The sequence below is a fragment of the Nomascus leucogenys genome, chromosome 4 (assembly GCF_006542625.1).
Source record: "Nomascus leucogenys isolate Asia chromosome 4, Asia_NLE_v1, whole genome shotgun sequence".
NCBI classification, from domain to species: domain Eukaryota; kingdom Metazoa; phylum Chordata; class Mammalia; order Primates; family Hylobatidae; genus Nomascus; species Nomascus leucogenys.
In genome coordinates, this window is record NC_044384.1 from 111385188 (window position 1) to 111401312 (window position 16125).

The window sequence follows — 16125 nt, forward strand, 5'->3', positions numbered from 1 at the left end:
AATCCATGCTTACACAATGAAATTTCCTAGAACATACAGGTCTCATCAGTTGCTGCTCAAAAAACATGTATGTTGGGTTAGCCTAGAGTAAGTCAATGTTCTTAAACTCACATGTGACTTTCCCATTCCCTGCTGGAATAAACTAAGAAGTTTAGTCCCAGCCTCAGAGATAGCACATCTGCAGCAAAGGCAGCCACAGCTACAACCCTCACCACATCAGGTTTCTGTTTTATCAATAAAAGAATAAAATTCTACCTGTTTTTGTAAAGCAGTCAATAAGGAGAGGACAAATACTTTTTCCACCCATATTGTTGAAATAGAGCCAATGGTTTAAAATGCTCTTCCTTTATGATTTATTTCTTAATGTTTGCACAGATATTCATATGCAAAATGCTAAAAAATGTACAAAATAAGACAAAATTGACATAGTTCTGTTGTAAAACATCAATGAAAACCATCAGGCAACATATAATAAAGGATTATAGTACATAATCAATAATAGCAAATTGTGAAATAAAGGACAAGTCAACGTTGCTTAATTATTAAAATTACCGTACTGGTGGTTTCCTTTCTGCCAAGCTCTTCTACTCAGATTTAGCTCACGTGTCTTGAGAAATAATTAAATGCCAGGACACAGGGGACAGAGCTCCAAAATCTTCACTCCATGTCCTCATGGCCAGAAAAGCCCAGAAAGAGGATAAGCCAGGTAGTCTTCTTAAGAAAAGACACAGGGCTCTGGGTAGAGAGCAATACCAGAGTGAAGGAACAGCACAGTGCTACTGCTCGTTTCTATTACCAGCTTCAGAACGGAGGTGACGGAGAGCTGTGAAATCTCAGACAGCCAATGCCGAGAAAAACCCATCAACACATGTGCAACAGGGAGGGAGAGGCACCAAAGCTCATTTAAAGCTGCCCAGTTTAATACAACTTTGTAGGGGAAATGTTACATGAATTTTTACTTTTTTCCCCCACTTTCTTGCTTTGTAAATTCAAGATATGGAAAAGCCAAAGACATGGTTTTATCATGTGCTTTCTTGTCAGTCACAGACTATGAGGTTTGCTTTAGCTAAATGTTCTTAACACAAACATGCTTCAAATAGCAGCAAGAGACCGGACAGAGGGAAGGGAATAATTGGAAGAGAAATCTCAGGGGATCTTTTTTGGGCAGGGCAAATCAGTACACTCCCTGCGGTATAAGAAAAGCACAAGAGCGTGTGTATATATATGTTTGGCCCCATTCATGTTGACTCCAGAGCATGTATAAACATATACTGTGATGGAGAGTATGTGACCACTCCCTAGCCCTGTGGCCACAGTCAAATTATTTTGCTTCTATGAACCTCAGTATCTTTATTTGTACAAATGGCTATCATCCTCACCTTCACCCTGGTTTCATAAATTTGTTGAAAGGACCTAAAGACATCATGCTCATACTCCACCAAATTACAATGCTTTGCATATTACAGTGCTCAAATATTAGTGCCCTCTTATCTGCAAAGTATTATTATTAACAAGCATAGCATTTTTCTCAGACCACACAAATTATGAAGAAACTATCTTGGACTAGGAAGAAACACATTTTTTTGTAAACCCAGACATTTTCTTGAAACATGCCTCCTGCAACACCCATCCTCTTCTGATGTGGGTCCCCCTCCCTTCTACATAGGCAGGGCAAAATCAGGTGGTCACCAGAAAGAAAGTTCTACAGGAAAAGCTGGTTAATTGTCCAGTGCACTTCCAAATGCCAGTTCTCAGCCGGGCCAATCTGTTTTCTATCCAAAACCAGATACTTTTCAGATGAAATTTCCTTCTGGTGCTGAATGAAACAAACAAGAGATCTTGACTTGAAATTCCTAATCAAATGTACACACATACACACACACACACACACACACGCACATGCACACACACACCCTCTTAATATATGCCTGGAGATAGCTGTTTGTTTTGCATTTTTGGAAACGACTGTAAAATGTCAATAATAATCCCAGCTATTTCTATAGGTCATTTTATCTCTGATCTGGAAGAAGACACACACACACACATACACACACACACAGTGAGAGAGACAGAGAGAGATACACACATCCAGAAGAGAAGGGGACAGAATATTTGATCAGGAAGAATATGCATTTGCCTTTATTGTGAAGAGGTTGGCAGCACTAGCTTCCCTCTGTGAGTATGCACGGATGATTCAGAATATTCATGAAGACCCAGGGCACTTTGCTTACAGTGCAACAGTGTTTATGTAGAACTTAGATAGAAAAGGATCTGCAGATAAACAGAGTGTTAGGAGGGAAGAAAAAAATCAGTCCTTTTTTGCCCACTGCCAACTACCCACAGCCGCTACCAAAGGGTCCCTCTTTTCCAGACAAATGCACACATGCAAAATTCTGCTCACACTTTTATGGAATGTATCGCATTACAAATGGGTTTGTACCACATATGCAGGCTATATATAAAAACTTTGAAAAGGCGCGTGCCTCATTTTCAGGCAAAAATCAATGGTCTTACTTCTTAAAAAAATGGAAATTTATATTTAGCAAATAAAACGCAAACTTAATGCACTTCTACTTAAATATACATATCAAAAAGGCTGCTGTTGTTATTTGACTTGAAAAATAAGTTGAAATTATGGAGTGGTCTCTGATGGGGCCCAACACAGGTCATCCAACCCGCTAATCCATTTTGACTTTTCATTTTGATAGTGAAAGTGCTAATAACTCTGATTTAAAAGGGAGTGCAGTACTAAACTTGGATCACAGTGTCCAGGGTTGCTTTGACAGAGAAGAGCAGATGAGGAACACCAGCTCTCTCTCACTGTTCCAGCTGAATTCCTGTGGCAACACTTCATTCTCTTTAAGTCACTGAGCTCATTTTCCACCCCTGTTGTTCGTATTGTCAGTGGAGGGTCACGAGTACCCCTTCTAGAGTCCAAATAGTTTGAACAGATGAGACCACCAAATGGGTTCTGCAGCACTTCCATGCCTCTGCAGACTTCCGTCTACAGAGACACAGGAGGCTCTGAGCTCTGGTACCACCCTGTGGGACACTTCCTCAGGAATGGAAATCGTGCACATTTGTTCTCAATCCCCACCTCCAGAGTGGGAGCCTGGCCAAAGATCTCGTGCATGTAGGTGGAGGGGGGGTGTTTTTAATTTTAACATTACCCACCACGGTGGACTTCACGGCTCTGAATAGAAAGATCTACTCCATCTGTATATAGCCAGAAATATCTCCCAAGAGAAGCCTTGAATAAATTGCTTTGAGAGGGGACTTTTTTTTTCCTACCAAAATTGAAAACATTGACCAAGATTCAACTGAGTACCTTAGAACCCACTCTTTGGAAAGGCCACAGGTTTCTGAACTCTTTTGTGGGCACTGTAGGTCAGAGGATAAGAATGGCAACCCTGGAGCCAACATACCTGGATATGAATCCTGACTCTTCGACTTCCTTTCTGTGAGACCACGGGCAAGTTACTTGATCTCTCTTTCCTTAGTTTCTGCCTTTGTAAAATGGGTAAAGTATATCTGCCTTATGGAGTTGTTGTGAGGGTAGGTGAGTGCTTAGAACCGTACAGGAGTCAGCTCTCAATAATTTTAGCTATTATACAGAAAAGTAATTAATTTCCTATTCCCATAAGCTTTTCGTCTTTTGGTCGTGGTTGGTTTTATTTGCAAAGGCAGTGAGTCAAGGTCTAGGCTTCACTGAAGAAGTCAAAAGCCTCCATGGCAACAGAGGAGCCTTTTACTGAGTTGTTGGCAGGGCTGCTGATAGCCAGGCAAGCCGATGCAGAAGGCGAGGAGTTAGGACGATGGGCGGAGCGTTTTGATTCACCCAAACAGTAAACCAGGGGCTTTGCCAAGCAGCACAAGCTTTGCCAAGCTACATCTCAGAGTGCCCAGATTTTTCTTACAGTTGTTATTTTGCCTGGTAAAGAAAGTTTTCATTATTTCAAAGACGCCAATGCCTTTGCCCAATGCCACATTGTGATCCACGTTCTCAGCCCTGCTGCTCTGAGATGCGGGCCCTGGGGAATCTGCCAGGCTAGACCCTACTGCTTAGGCTGCTCTCATAGCAGCTCCCCTGGGGCTGGTCCAGATATCCCACCACAGAGTCCTCCTAGTGAGATCATGCAGGAATTCTGGCCTGGGACGGCCATTCCTGTATCCAGAGCTGAAACAGATCCATTAAAAGTGATCTTTTACTTCTTTGGTCAGTTTGCTGTGGCTGGGGGAAGTCAAACTCATGAACTCAAAATTACCTGTACACACAGGTTCCCGTATTGATTTATGAGGCTCCCTTTGCCATATGCTAAATTTGACTTTATCCTCACAGCACCTCCCTTATTACACAGTGAGGATTCAGGATTTGTGAGATGCACTTCAAATGAGAAGAGAGACATGAGAAAATACTGCCCTTCAGGTCCAGAGAGCTGTGTTTCATCCCCACCACTGTCACAGTGGCTGTGTGACCATGCCCAGGTCACCCCTTTTTTGACTACAGCCCTCTCACCTGAGGCACTCTGTAAGAGCATGAGACTGCTCTTTGAGGATGGAACACCGGTTTAGGATTTGACTGCCATCCGGGGTGTATCTAGAGGTAGAATGGCCTGAGAAAACCTATGAAGGCCAATCTTTGAAGGGACAGCAGTCACAGACATGGTCAGAAGGCTCAGGGTTGGGGGTGTGGGTGCTGGAGTCTGGGGGAGGGGGGATGGTGGAGTGTTATGGTATGGAGTGTGAGGGGGGAGTGTGCGTGAGAGTGAGAGAGATTGGGTATATCATGTATGTGTATGTGAGAGAAATGGGGATGTGTGTGTGAGAAAAAAGGATGGAGAGGGGGAAGGTGCTGAGGTGGTAGAAGGAGAAGGAGGGAAGGACAAGTGGGAGGGGGCAGAGGGAGAAAAGAGGAGGATAGAAGAGGGTCTGTGGAGTATGTAGGAAAGATGTGTGTGAGAGCATACTGTGAGAGAAAGAGGGAGACGGGGGAGACGGGAGAGAGGGAGGAAGGGCATAATCGAGGGAGGCAGAGAGATGGCAGTGTTGGTGAGTGTGCAGATGTGTGTGAGTGCATGTCTGCGTGTGGGTTTCTGCATGTGGGCTGGCTGTGTAGAGGCTGGAGTAGTATACACAGCCCCTGCCCACGCATTTCTCAGAAAAACCTCTCTGAGCTCCCTGGAGAGCATCGTTAGGGGCTTCGGGAAATTCTCCCCCCTGACTACCTCTAAAACAAGGCTGGCTTCTCAGAGTGTGAAGGCAGAGAATCAGGACCCTCCCCTGGGGTCCTGCCCCTCTTTTCAGGGCCAGGCTCGTGGGCTCTGTGTGTCTGGAAGTATGACACTAAGCTGGATGTGCCAGTCACACATTAGCTGGGGGTTCTCAGAGCAGCAAAACCTGTGAAGGCAGAAGCTAGAAGCGGACTCACCCTCTCTGCTCAAGGAAGAAGGATGCCATGATCTGTTTATAGCCCCAGGCCTGATAGTCTTCCCTGAAGGGACTTGAGGAATGGGATGTCAGAGTCAGAGGAGGTATAAGGTCAGCTTGAAAAATCTTGAAAGGAGATCATAGTGGAAAGCTGGCTTTCAAGGCCTGGCATCCATTAATCCTTTTCCTGGTAAAAGTGTCCCTCTGCCTCCCCTCACCCCCAAATCTTGCTCTCTGGTGGGGCTGACCTCACTCCCAGCTTTAAGAATGGGTCTTGCTTGAATCAGGGTGTCTCCCCAGCCACAGCGATTAGGTGAGGAGGAGACAAGTGACCTCACATCAGACTCGTGTTAGCCATACTGAGGACCTTTGTTCAGTGTTGGGGAGGGAGGTGGTTTCTGAGGCTGAGTGGCTGAGACACGGAGGGGCCAGAGCTCTGGCAAGCCATCATCTTGCTATTGTAAGAAGTCTGAACCTGCAGCTCATCAGCAGAAAGCAACAGCAAAAGAACTGAGCCCTGAAGGTATAGTTTGAACTCTGAATCCAGTCATACCTGAATCCAGTCTACTCTTGAATGTCTTCGATTACACAAGCTAATATATATTCCTTTTTCTTTAAGCCAGGTTGAGTTTTCTGTCACTGGTAATACATAGAGGCCTGGCTGAAACAGAGGGAAATGGGATTCCCAAACACCTACTGAGAATCTACAATGTCCTGGGCAGGAATAGCCACAGGTGTCAGAGAAGGAGGTGACTAAACATGAGATTCCTATCCCTTAGGGACCTCTGGGCACTAGGGCAGGCAGATGTCTGAACAAAAATCCAAACTAGCAACAGATGTCCTTGTGCTACAAAGCAGGGGAGGTGGACAGCATTACTACAGAAGCCAAGATGGAAGGCCAAAGGCAAGACTAGCAGTTAGGGTGTGGAGGTGCCATGGTGTAATAAACACCAGCTTTAGAGACAGACCAAGCTCTGAGTTCCAGCTCAGCCTCTCTTAGTCTCCATTTATTCACTTGCAAAAGGAAAATGGTAACCGTCTTGTTTCATAGGGTTGTGATAATTAAATAATCAGCTATTAATACCATAATTCTCAGCAAACTATCGCAAGGACAAAAAACCAAACACTGCATGTTCTCACTCACAGGTGGGAATTGAAACAATGAGAACACATGGACACAGGAAGGGGAACATCACACACCGGGGACTGTTGTGGGGTGGGGGGAGGGGGGAGGGATAGCATTAGGAGATATACCTAATGCTGAATGACGAGTTAATGGGTGCAGCACACCAACATGGCACATGTATACATATGTAACAAATCTGCACGTTGTGCATATGTACCCTAAAACTTAAAGTATAATAATTAAAAAAAAGACATTTCTTGCGCACCTATCATGTGCCACAAACTGTGGACAACAAGATGAGCAGTAAGAGAGGGAGCTAAATCCAGTGGGTTAAACATCACTGGATGGACATAAACTCGCTGAATAGCAGTCTGTGATGATGGAGTTGTGGCATGGAGGGGAGGTCTGAACAGCAGAATAAAATTGGGACATGTGAAGGGGGAGGGAAGGGGAAACTTTCCAGGCAGAGGAAATAGCATGTGCAAAGGCCTTGTGGTGGGAGTAACAGGAAAGTAGGAAAGACAGAGTGTCCCCCATTATGAAAAGAGAGGGGCGAGGGGAAACATACAGGTGGAAAAGCGGGTGGGCCAACCCTGCAGGCCTTCGTTGGATGTTATGGAGTTCTGTCTTTATCTCAAGAGCAGAGGAAAGCATAGATGATTGCCTCTGGATAGTTAGGAGTTTGAAGCAAATTGCTGTTGCTGGTTTTGCATCCAATTCTAATGGTGGTGTAGCTAGTCTGAGAACAGAGACTGGGAGAGAAGTAAACTATGACCAGCTTGGTGCCTCTCACTTCTGTTTGAAAAATGTTGAGACAAGAATGAGCCCAGGTAAATGTGCACTGCTATCCCAGTGTGGGAGCAGGAGCTGCTAGCTGGGAATGGTAGACTTGCTCCCAGGATCCCCTCACAAGGTAAACATACCTGATAGCAATAACTTAAGCATACCCTTAGAAGGACCCTGCATAGCTGGGTCTGCATAGTTGGAACTGAATGTATGTTCCAACTAGGGAATCTGAGCATGATCATCCTGGAGATTCATTCCTTATCTATGAGGAACATCTGAGCCCCTGTTCGGTCCTATGGAACACAGGCCATAGAGAGGATTGAGGTCTTGAGTTTTGAGTTGAAGGAAGATTGCCAGGTGGCCGTTATTAAGGGGAGAGTGTTAAGTAAAAATGCTATATAAATTTCATGCTGTTTGCATGCAGTTGTGGTTTTTCTGCAAAAAGCCTGCAGCCCTTGGGTCACTGGACTGTACATAAGGTGGATATCTTGTCTAGCCCGATGACACTGAACTGTTTCTGTACATAAGTTGGTTCTCCTGTCTAGCCCATCACTACTGGGCTCTCTCTTCTGTATGTAAGCCCCCTAATAAAACCCTATGCTTGTTTGCTGGCTGTGGGTCTCTTCTTTGGCCTCTTGAACCTAGTGCTTCCCTGAGGTTAACAGGGAGGGGTTCAGCACAACAGGGCCAGAGGTACCAGGCCTAGGCTTCAGCTTCCTGGGAGATTCTGGGAGGGAGTCACTACTAAGTACAAATCTGTGATGTAGCAAAGGACTTGGACCTCCTGGAACATGAAGCCCACTAGCAGACTAAACTCCTGCGATGGGAACACAGAAGACAGACTAGCTTCTGGAAGCTGGTGGTGGTAACCTCAAGTTCCCAGGTAATCTGAATGAGATGGTGGAAATATTTTGGATTTCAGAGCCAAATAAACTGTTTCAAATCCAAGCTCAGTGCCTTATTAGCTGGGTGACTTGGAGCAGGTAACGAACTTCTCTCATCTCATCTCCTACCATGTAAATAAGGGCCAATACCTACCTTGTTGACTTTCTGGGGATTTGTTGAACTAATGTATATGACATACTTAGCACCCAGGAAGTGTACCATGACTTTAAGAACCTTTACCTTCCCTTCACAGGGTTCTGGTGACCAACCTGAGCCACAGGTTAAAAGGGCAAGTTAAAGAGTTAAAAGCCACATGTTAAAAGTTAATAGACAGTCCCAAGCACTGCCAAAACCTTCCCAGAGTAAAGCCCTGGATTGTTCCTGAATGCCCCTCCATCAGCTTAAGGACTTGCCTGGTGAAGACAAAGTTCACCTGGGAGAGGGATTTGGGGAGGCATAGCTATCCCTTACAGTGTGGGTGAGTGTCTTTCCCAGCCCTTTATGGCAGTTGCTGTCATCAGGGAAAGGGAAGGAGCCCAGGAAACATGCAAAACAGCCAGGAAGACATCTTGGGGGCTTTAGGGTGCTGACCATGAACAAGCAGCAAAAACTCTAGGCAGGGTCTCTGAATCAAGATTTAGTGGCAGCTTCAAAAGCTCAAGGGCTGACTTGGAGCTCCAGATGTACCTCCCTTCACAGTCATCCAGTGTGAGGGGCTCTGTGTCTTCAGAATGAGCACAAACTGGCAGGTTGGGGAAAAAGAAGGTAAACACACACTGCACAAGAGACTTCAGGACAGAGTCCATTTCAAGGCTTACAGAGCCTCTGACAAGCAATTTATAGCTTGTGAAATGTATTCTAATGTGTCTCTTTGCAATATCATCTCTTTCCATGCAAATTCAATACTTGGCACCATTACCAGGGAGTAGAAAATGAAGACTTCTTTGGGCAGTTTTAGTACAGGAATGCTCCTTCTGGGAGGTTCTGGGAAGAGGAAGAGATAATTGAGAAAGAGCATTTATCTTGTTTGAATTCTCCCTCAACCCACCCGGCCCCTGATGCTGCTTGGACAAGAATCCTGCAGTCTAATTTGTAGATCAAATGCATTATTAGATGTGAGAATTAGAAGTGACAAGCAAAACGCCCTGTTGCCATGATGCGAATACTCATTAAGCCATTCCTGTCTAGTATTTCAGATACAACACAAGCCAGCTAAGAATATACTCAGCAAGTGTCTGCAAAAGTATATGCTTGGTATGTGCTTAGTATTTCAAAAGTATGTGCTTAGTATTTCAATTAGACAATAGGAGGAGGTCTGGGGTGTTTGTGATTTACCACATGACCATTAAATTTACTATTGTAGAGAAATACCATGTTCTTTAATTTTAAAAAAGTGGCTAGTACTAGAAGGAAAGGTTTTACTAAGGTGAAGCATCTGGTCAGGAAACCCAAAATGTGGGTCTCAGCCTCATAGCCAGACCCTCTTCTACTCAACCCTCTCAGTTAATAGTTGACCCCTTCAGTGGCTCAGCTGGGGATAATCCCAGGAGAACAAGTCAGTGGGCCCAATCAAGGCTCGAATGAAGGCTCCAGAGCCACAAAGGAGTGGTGAACACAGAAGGGGCCTTTGGCTGGCTCAGCTCTCTGATGCGCAGAGGCCTGCTTCCTGCTGAGGGCTACTGTCTTCCTATGGTAGGTGCCACATGTGCTCACTTGCCTGGAAGCACACATATGGACCTCCTGAAGTCCACACCCGAGAAACCATGACTGAAAGAAAGAAAAGGCATCCTCTGCTTCTTTCCTGCTTTCTCTTGTGGGCATTTAGTGCTATAAATTTCCCTTTACACACTGCTTTGAATGTGTCCCAGAGATTCTGGTATGTTGTGTCTTTGTTCTCATTGGTTTCAAAGAACATCTTATTTCTGCCTTCATTTCGTTATGTACCCAGTAGTCATTCAGGAGCAGGTTGTTCAGTTTCCATGTAGTTGAGCGGTTTTGAGTGAGTTTCTTAATCCTGAGTTCTAGTTTGATTGCACTATGGTCTGAGAGACACTTTGTTATAATTTCTGTTCTTTCACATTTGCTGAGGAGAGCTTTACTTCCAACTATGTGGTCAATTTTGGAATAGGTGTGGTGTGGTGCTGAAAAAAATGTATATCCTGTTGATTTGGGATGGAGAGTTCTGTAGATGTCTATTAGGTCCACTTTGTGCAGAGCTGAGTCAATTCCTGGATATCCTTGTTAACTTTCTGTCTCGTTGATCTGTCTAATGTTGACAGTGGGGTGTTAAAGTATCTCATTATTATTGTGTGGGAGTCTAAGTCTCTTTGTAGGTCACTCAGGACTTGCTTTATGAATCTGGGTGCTCCTGTATTGGGTGCATATATATTTAGGAGAGTTAGTTCTTCTTGTTGAATTGATCCCTTTACCATTATGTAATGGCCTTCTTTGTCTCTTTTGATCTTTGTTGGTTTAAAGTCTGTTTTATCAGAGACTAGGATTGCAACCCCTGCCTTTTTTTGTTTTCCATTTGCTTGGTAGGTCTTCCTCCATCCTTTTATTTTGAGCCTATGTGTGTCTCTGCATGTGAGATGGGTTTCCTGAATACAGCACACTGATGGGTCTTGACTCTTTATCCAATTTGCCAGTCTGTGTCTTTTAATTGGAGCATTTAGCCCATTTAAATTTAAAGTTAATATTGTTATGTGTGAATTTGATCCTGTCGTTATGATGTTAGCTGGTTATTTTGCTTGTTAGTTGATGCAGTTTCTTCCTAGCCTCGATGGTCTTTACAATTTGGCGTATTTTTGCAGTGGCTGGTACTGGTTGTTCCTTTCCATGTTTAGCACTTCCTTCAGGAGCTCTTTTAGGGCAGGCCTGGTGGTGACAAAATCTCTCAGCATTTGCTTGTCTGTAAAGTATTTTATTTCTCCTTCACTTATGAAACTTAGTTTGGCTGGATATGAAATTCTGGGTTGAAAATTCTTTACTTTAAGAATGTTGAATATTGGCCCCCACTCTCTTCTGGCTTGTAGAGTTTCTGCCAAGGGACCAGCTGTTAGTCTGATGGGCTTCCCTTTGTGGGTAACCTGACCTTTCTCTCTGGCTGCCCTGAACATTTTTTCCTTCATTTCAACTTTGGTGAATCTGACGATTATGTGTCTTGGAGTTGCTCTTCTCGAGGAGTATCTTTGTGGCGTTCTCTGTATTTCCTGAATCTGAATGTTGGCCTGCCTTGCTAGATTGGGGAAGTTCTTCTGGATAATATCCTGCAGAGTGTTTTCCAACTTGGTTCCATTCTCCCTGTCACTTTCAGATACACCAATCAGACGTAGATTTGGTCTTTTCACATAGTCCCATATTTCTTGGAGGCTTTGTTCATTTCTTTTCATTCTTTTTTCTCTAAACTTCCCTTCTCACTTCATTTCATTCATTTCATCTTCCATCACTGATACCCTTTCTTCCAGTTGATCGCATCGGCTCCTGAGGCTTCTGCATTCTTCACGTAGTTCTTGAGCCTTGGCTTTCAGCTCCATCAGCTCCTTTAAGCACTTCTCTGTATTGGTTATTCTAGTTATACATTCATCAAAGTTTTTAACTTCTTTGCCTTTGAATTTCCTCCTGTAGCTTGGAGTAGCTTGATCGTCTGAAGCCTTCTTCTCTCAACTCATCAAAGTCATTCTCTGTCCAGCTTTGTTCCGTTGCTAGTGAGGAACTGCATTCCTTTGGAGGAGGAGAGGCCCTCTGCCTTTTAGAGTTTCCAGTTTTTCTGCTCTGTTTTTTCCCCATCTTTGTGGTTTTATCTACTTTTGGTCTTTGATGATGTTGACGTACAGATGGGTTTTTGGTGTGGATGTCCTTTCTGTTTGTTAGTTTTCCTTCTACCAGACAGGACCCTCAGCTGCAGGTCTGTTGGAGTTTGCTAGAGGTCCACTCCAGACGCTGTTTGCCTGGGTCTCAGCAGCGGCGGCTGCGGAACAGCGGATTTTCGTGAACCGTGAATGCTGCTGTCTGATCGTTCCTCTGGAAGTTTTGTCTCAGAGGAGTACCTGGCCGTGTGAGGTGTCAGTCTGCCCCTACTTGGGGGTGCCTCCCAGTTAGGCTGCTCAGGGTCAGGGTTCAGGCACGCACTTGAGGAGGCAGTCTGCCTGTTCTCAGATCTCCAGCTGCGTGCTGGGAGAACCACTGCTCTCTTCAAAGCTGTCAGACAAGGACATTTAGGTCTGCAGAGGTTACTGCTATCTTTTTTTTGTCTGTGCCCTGCCCCCAGAGGTGGAGCCTACAGAGGCAGGCAGGCCTCCTTGAGCTGTGGTGGGCTTCACCCAGTTCGAGCTTCCTGGCTGCTTTGTTTACCTAAGCAAGCCTGGGCAATGGTGGGCACCCCTCCCCCAGCCTCGCTGCCGCCTTGCAGTTTGATCTCAGACTGCTGTGCTAGCAATTAGCGAGACTCTGTGGGCGTAGGACCCTCTGAGCCAGGTGTGGGATATAATCTCCTGGTGTGCCATTTTTTAAGCCCTTTGGAAAAGCACAGTATTAGGGTGGGAGTGACCTGATTTTCCAGGTGCTGTCTGTCACCCCTTTCTTTGACTAGGAAAGGGAACTCCCTGACCCCTTGCACTTCCCGAGTGAGGCAATGCCTCGCCCTGCTTCGGCTTGCACACAGTGTGCTGCACCCACTGTCTTGCGCCCACTGTCTGGCACTCCCTAGTGAGATGAACCCGGTACCTCAGATGGAAATGCAGAAATCACCCATCTTCTGCGTTGCTCAAGCTGGGAGCTGTAGACCGGAGCTGTTCCTATTTGGTCATCTTGGCTCCAGCAATTATTCTTGACGAAATTTTGAATGCAACAAGTATTCATGAAGTGTTTTTCAGCATCCAGTAACACCATACTAGATACAATAACTCATAAGAGAGACTTTCCCAAGGTCATAAATAAAAGGATTGAGAGAAGCACTTTTCTATTATTAGTAGAGTTATATGCAGTGTAGGGTGTGACTTTGCTTGACCTTTTCCCACTGAAACAGACTCACAGGCTTTTGCATTATCCAATTTACCTTGGCCTAAAGACTCTGTATGTAATTTTGGAGAGGAAAATAGAAATCTATAGAAAATGGTTTTTAAGGAAGCAAATGCAATTCTGCATGAACGATCCATTGCCAAGGCCATTAAAATATAAAAAGCCAGCAACATCCAACAGAGAGAGGCCCTTCCCTTGGAACAAACATATAAAAGCTTTACGATAATATTTTTGTAAACCTCAGAAAACCATTCTATAAAATCTCATGTCTCCTTTTTGCCTTTGTTTGGTTTTGGCTCTTACTTGAGTTAATTTTTTTGAGTCTCAGACAAATCCAGTAAACACTTCTAGCATTTAGGCACAGCCTATCTAGGACTCCAGTTCCACTGCTATGTGACTACTCTCCTGTCTCACGCCTGGAAGAACCTGCATGGAAAGCCGCCAAGCTTAAAGATGGCTTCAAGGGTTGTAAATGAAAAAGGATGATGTTCTAACAGCCTCTGTAAGCATCAATTTCTTCAGGTACAAAATTGAAATAATGGCTCCACACACCTCATGGATAGTTGAAAGCTTAAAATAACATAATGCAAGCAAAAATGCTTCTTAAACTTAAGTGCTTCGTAAGGAAAGACTGAATACTTCTTAATAACTAAGAGTTCAGTTTTGGATTAAGTTGGCATTCAGATACCTACTTACCCCATCCAACCCTTTCTCCTGTCACCTAGTGTCTCCTGTCACCACAGAAGAGTAGTCATATAGCAGTAAAACTGGAGTCCTAGATGTGCTGTACACCAGAGGGATCCCAGGCCCTCACATCCATGCATCATCCGCCCTGTAAGCTGCTACTTTCTGGGGCCGCCTCCCTGGGAATGACACCAGCATCTACGCAGGTGCCCAAGCTGCAATCACTCCTGACTCCTCCCTCCCCCACACCCTCCACATCCCTAGATCTCTCTCTCTCTCTGTGTCTTACCATTCCTCTGGTTACCACCAAGGCCAAGTCCTCATCCCCTGCCATGGATCACTATAGTGGCCTCCTTCCTGACTTTCTGCCTCCAGCCAGCAGCCAGAGTCATTGTCTCAAAAACACGAATCTGAGCATGCCAGCCTCTGCCAAAAATACCTAATGGCTGTCCTCTGTTCTCAAGATAATCCTACTCCCTACCAGGGCTGAGAAAGCCCTCTGGGGCTGGGCCCTGCACTTCTTCACAGCCACAGGCTCCAGCCACAGAGATGGGCTCTGGTTTCCTGGCTCACATACCTAAGGGCCTCTGCACTGTCTGCTGGGTGACCTCCCAGCACCAGCACTAGCTCTGTAGGGTTGGGGCTGATGGTTTTCTGTCTCCCATACTAGACTCTGAGGTCCTGAAGGGTAGGAGCCTCATCTATTCAGGTCTGTGTCTTTAACTCAAGCATGGTACCTGGCACAGAGCAGGCACTGGGCCAATATCAGCTGGATGAATGAATAAAAGCTGATTAACATTCAGGATATATTAGGGTAACAATTCCTGGTTTTCCAGTAATGGAGAGATCCACAACTCTGTTCCTCATAGTTGTATTGACTGATCCTTCAGCTTATGTTCTTAGCTCTAGTCCTGCTCTAGGTTCTGAGCCAGTTCTGACTAAAATAAGGAGTGCAGGTTCCCAAGAACCACAACCATCTGAACAAATGAGAAAAAAATTCTGAGGTTTGGAGACTAGTAAAGACTGATGAGTTCCAACATCTGTCCCCGCTCCCCTCCTACCCCTACTTGTTGCCAATCAAACAAGGTGCCAAAAGCCTTGGGGACCCCTGCTGTCTTCCCACAGCATCACTGCTTATTGGCTCCTAGGTCAACCAGCCCTTGGCCTGGGTCTTGTTCTTCGTGGCTGCCCACCTTTTCCTGCACAGAGCCTGGCACTTCTGCCAGCCTCCTTCCTGGTGACTGGGTCTTGCTCCCTCTCCTTTTTATAGCATAGGGTATCCTGTCTGTCCCCACTTACAAACACAAGACAATGGTGTAGTGAGGCACAGGCATCTTTGTGCCCCAGCAGTGGCACCCCTACCTCCAGCTGGTCACAGAAAAAGTGATAATCCCTAGTGCAGTCTCCAATCTGAATCTTCCTGTTGTTTCTTGGAAACACCCTGCTCCACCCCGTTCCACCCCAGTCAGTGGTATGCTGAAGCAGACTCGTTCTGGATCCAGAGAGCTCTCTGTGTGCATTTTTTCCCAACTCTGCATTCAGTGATGACATGTTGGCAGCTTAACAATGTACAAGGTAGTAGTATTTACAAAGTGGAAATTGGCAAACACTACAAATCAAAGCTTTCTTTTCCCCTGGAGAACTAGTTAAACATTGGCTACCATGCCACTGATCACAGACTAGCCCTCTTGCTTTGGCTTCTTAGCCTATTACATTCACACTGGATAAATTCCCTCTGTAATAGAACTAAAGCCTGGTTTCTCATAACATGCTCCCTTCTTGAAGCAGACATTTCAGTTTGTATTCTTTGTTCTGTTGATATACTTATCCATCTCACTTCCCAGTGATAACAATAACAACAACAGCAACAATAATAGGTAACATGTATCGGTGCTTACTCCTGTCCAGGTGCAGGGCTGAGCCCCTTGCATGTGCCTCTCACTGAATTTCATCCACAGCCCTATGAGGCTGGGGCTGTTACACTCATCTGACTAAGGAGAAAGTGTGGCTTTGGAGCTTTGTCCAAGGGCAGATGGGGCTGGTGTCAGAATCCACACTAACTCAGCCATACCACTTCCTCATGATAGCCACACTAGGTTGCCTGCCCCACTTATTCTTGGGACCTCTCACCAAGGGGACAATCATATCTTCGTGCATGTCCAGCAACAGTTGCTGTGGTAATATGTTCATCCATGTAG

The 16125-nt window shown here is 45.1% G+C and overlaps 1 protein-coding gene across 5 annotated transcripts in view; it reads right to left on the reverse strand.

The window, feature by feature from the left end:
- MYRIP (myosin VIIA and Rab interacting protein) overlaps positions 1-16125 on the reverse strand; it is a 460077-nt gene that overhangs the window by 167326 nt on the left and 276626 nt on the right. For 2 of the 5 annotated variants that reach the window (XM_030812082.1, XM_030812080.1), the window contains exon 1: positions 553-2103. The exons of the other annotated variants lie outside the window; for them this stretch is intronic. The gene's annotated coding sequence lies outside the window, so the exon portion shown is untranslated. Of the gene's footprint in view, positions 1-552; positions 2104-16125 lie in introns of those variants that run through there. 5 annotated transcript variants of the gene reach the window in all.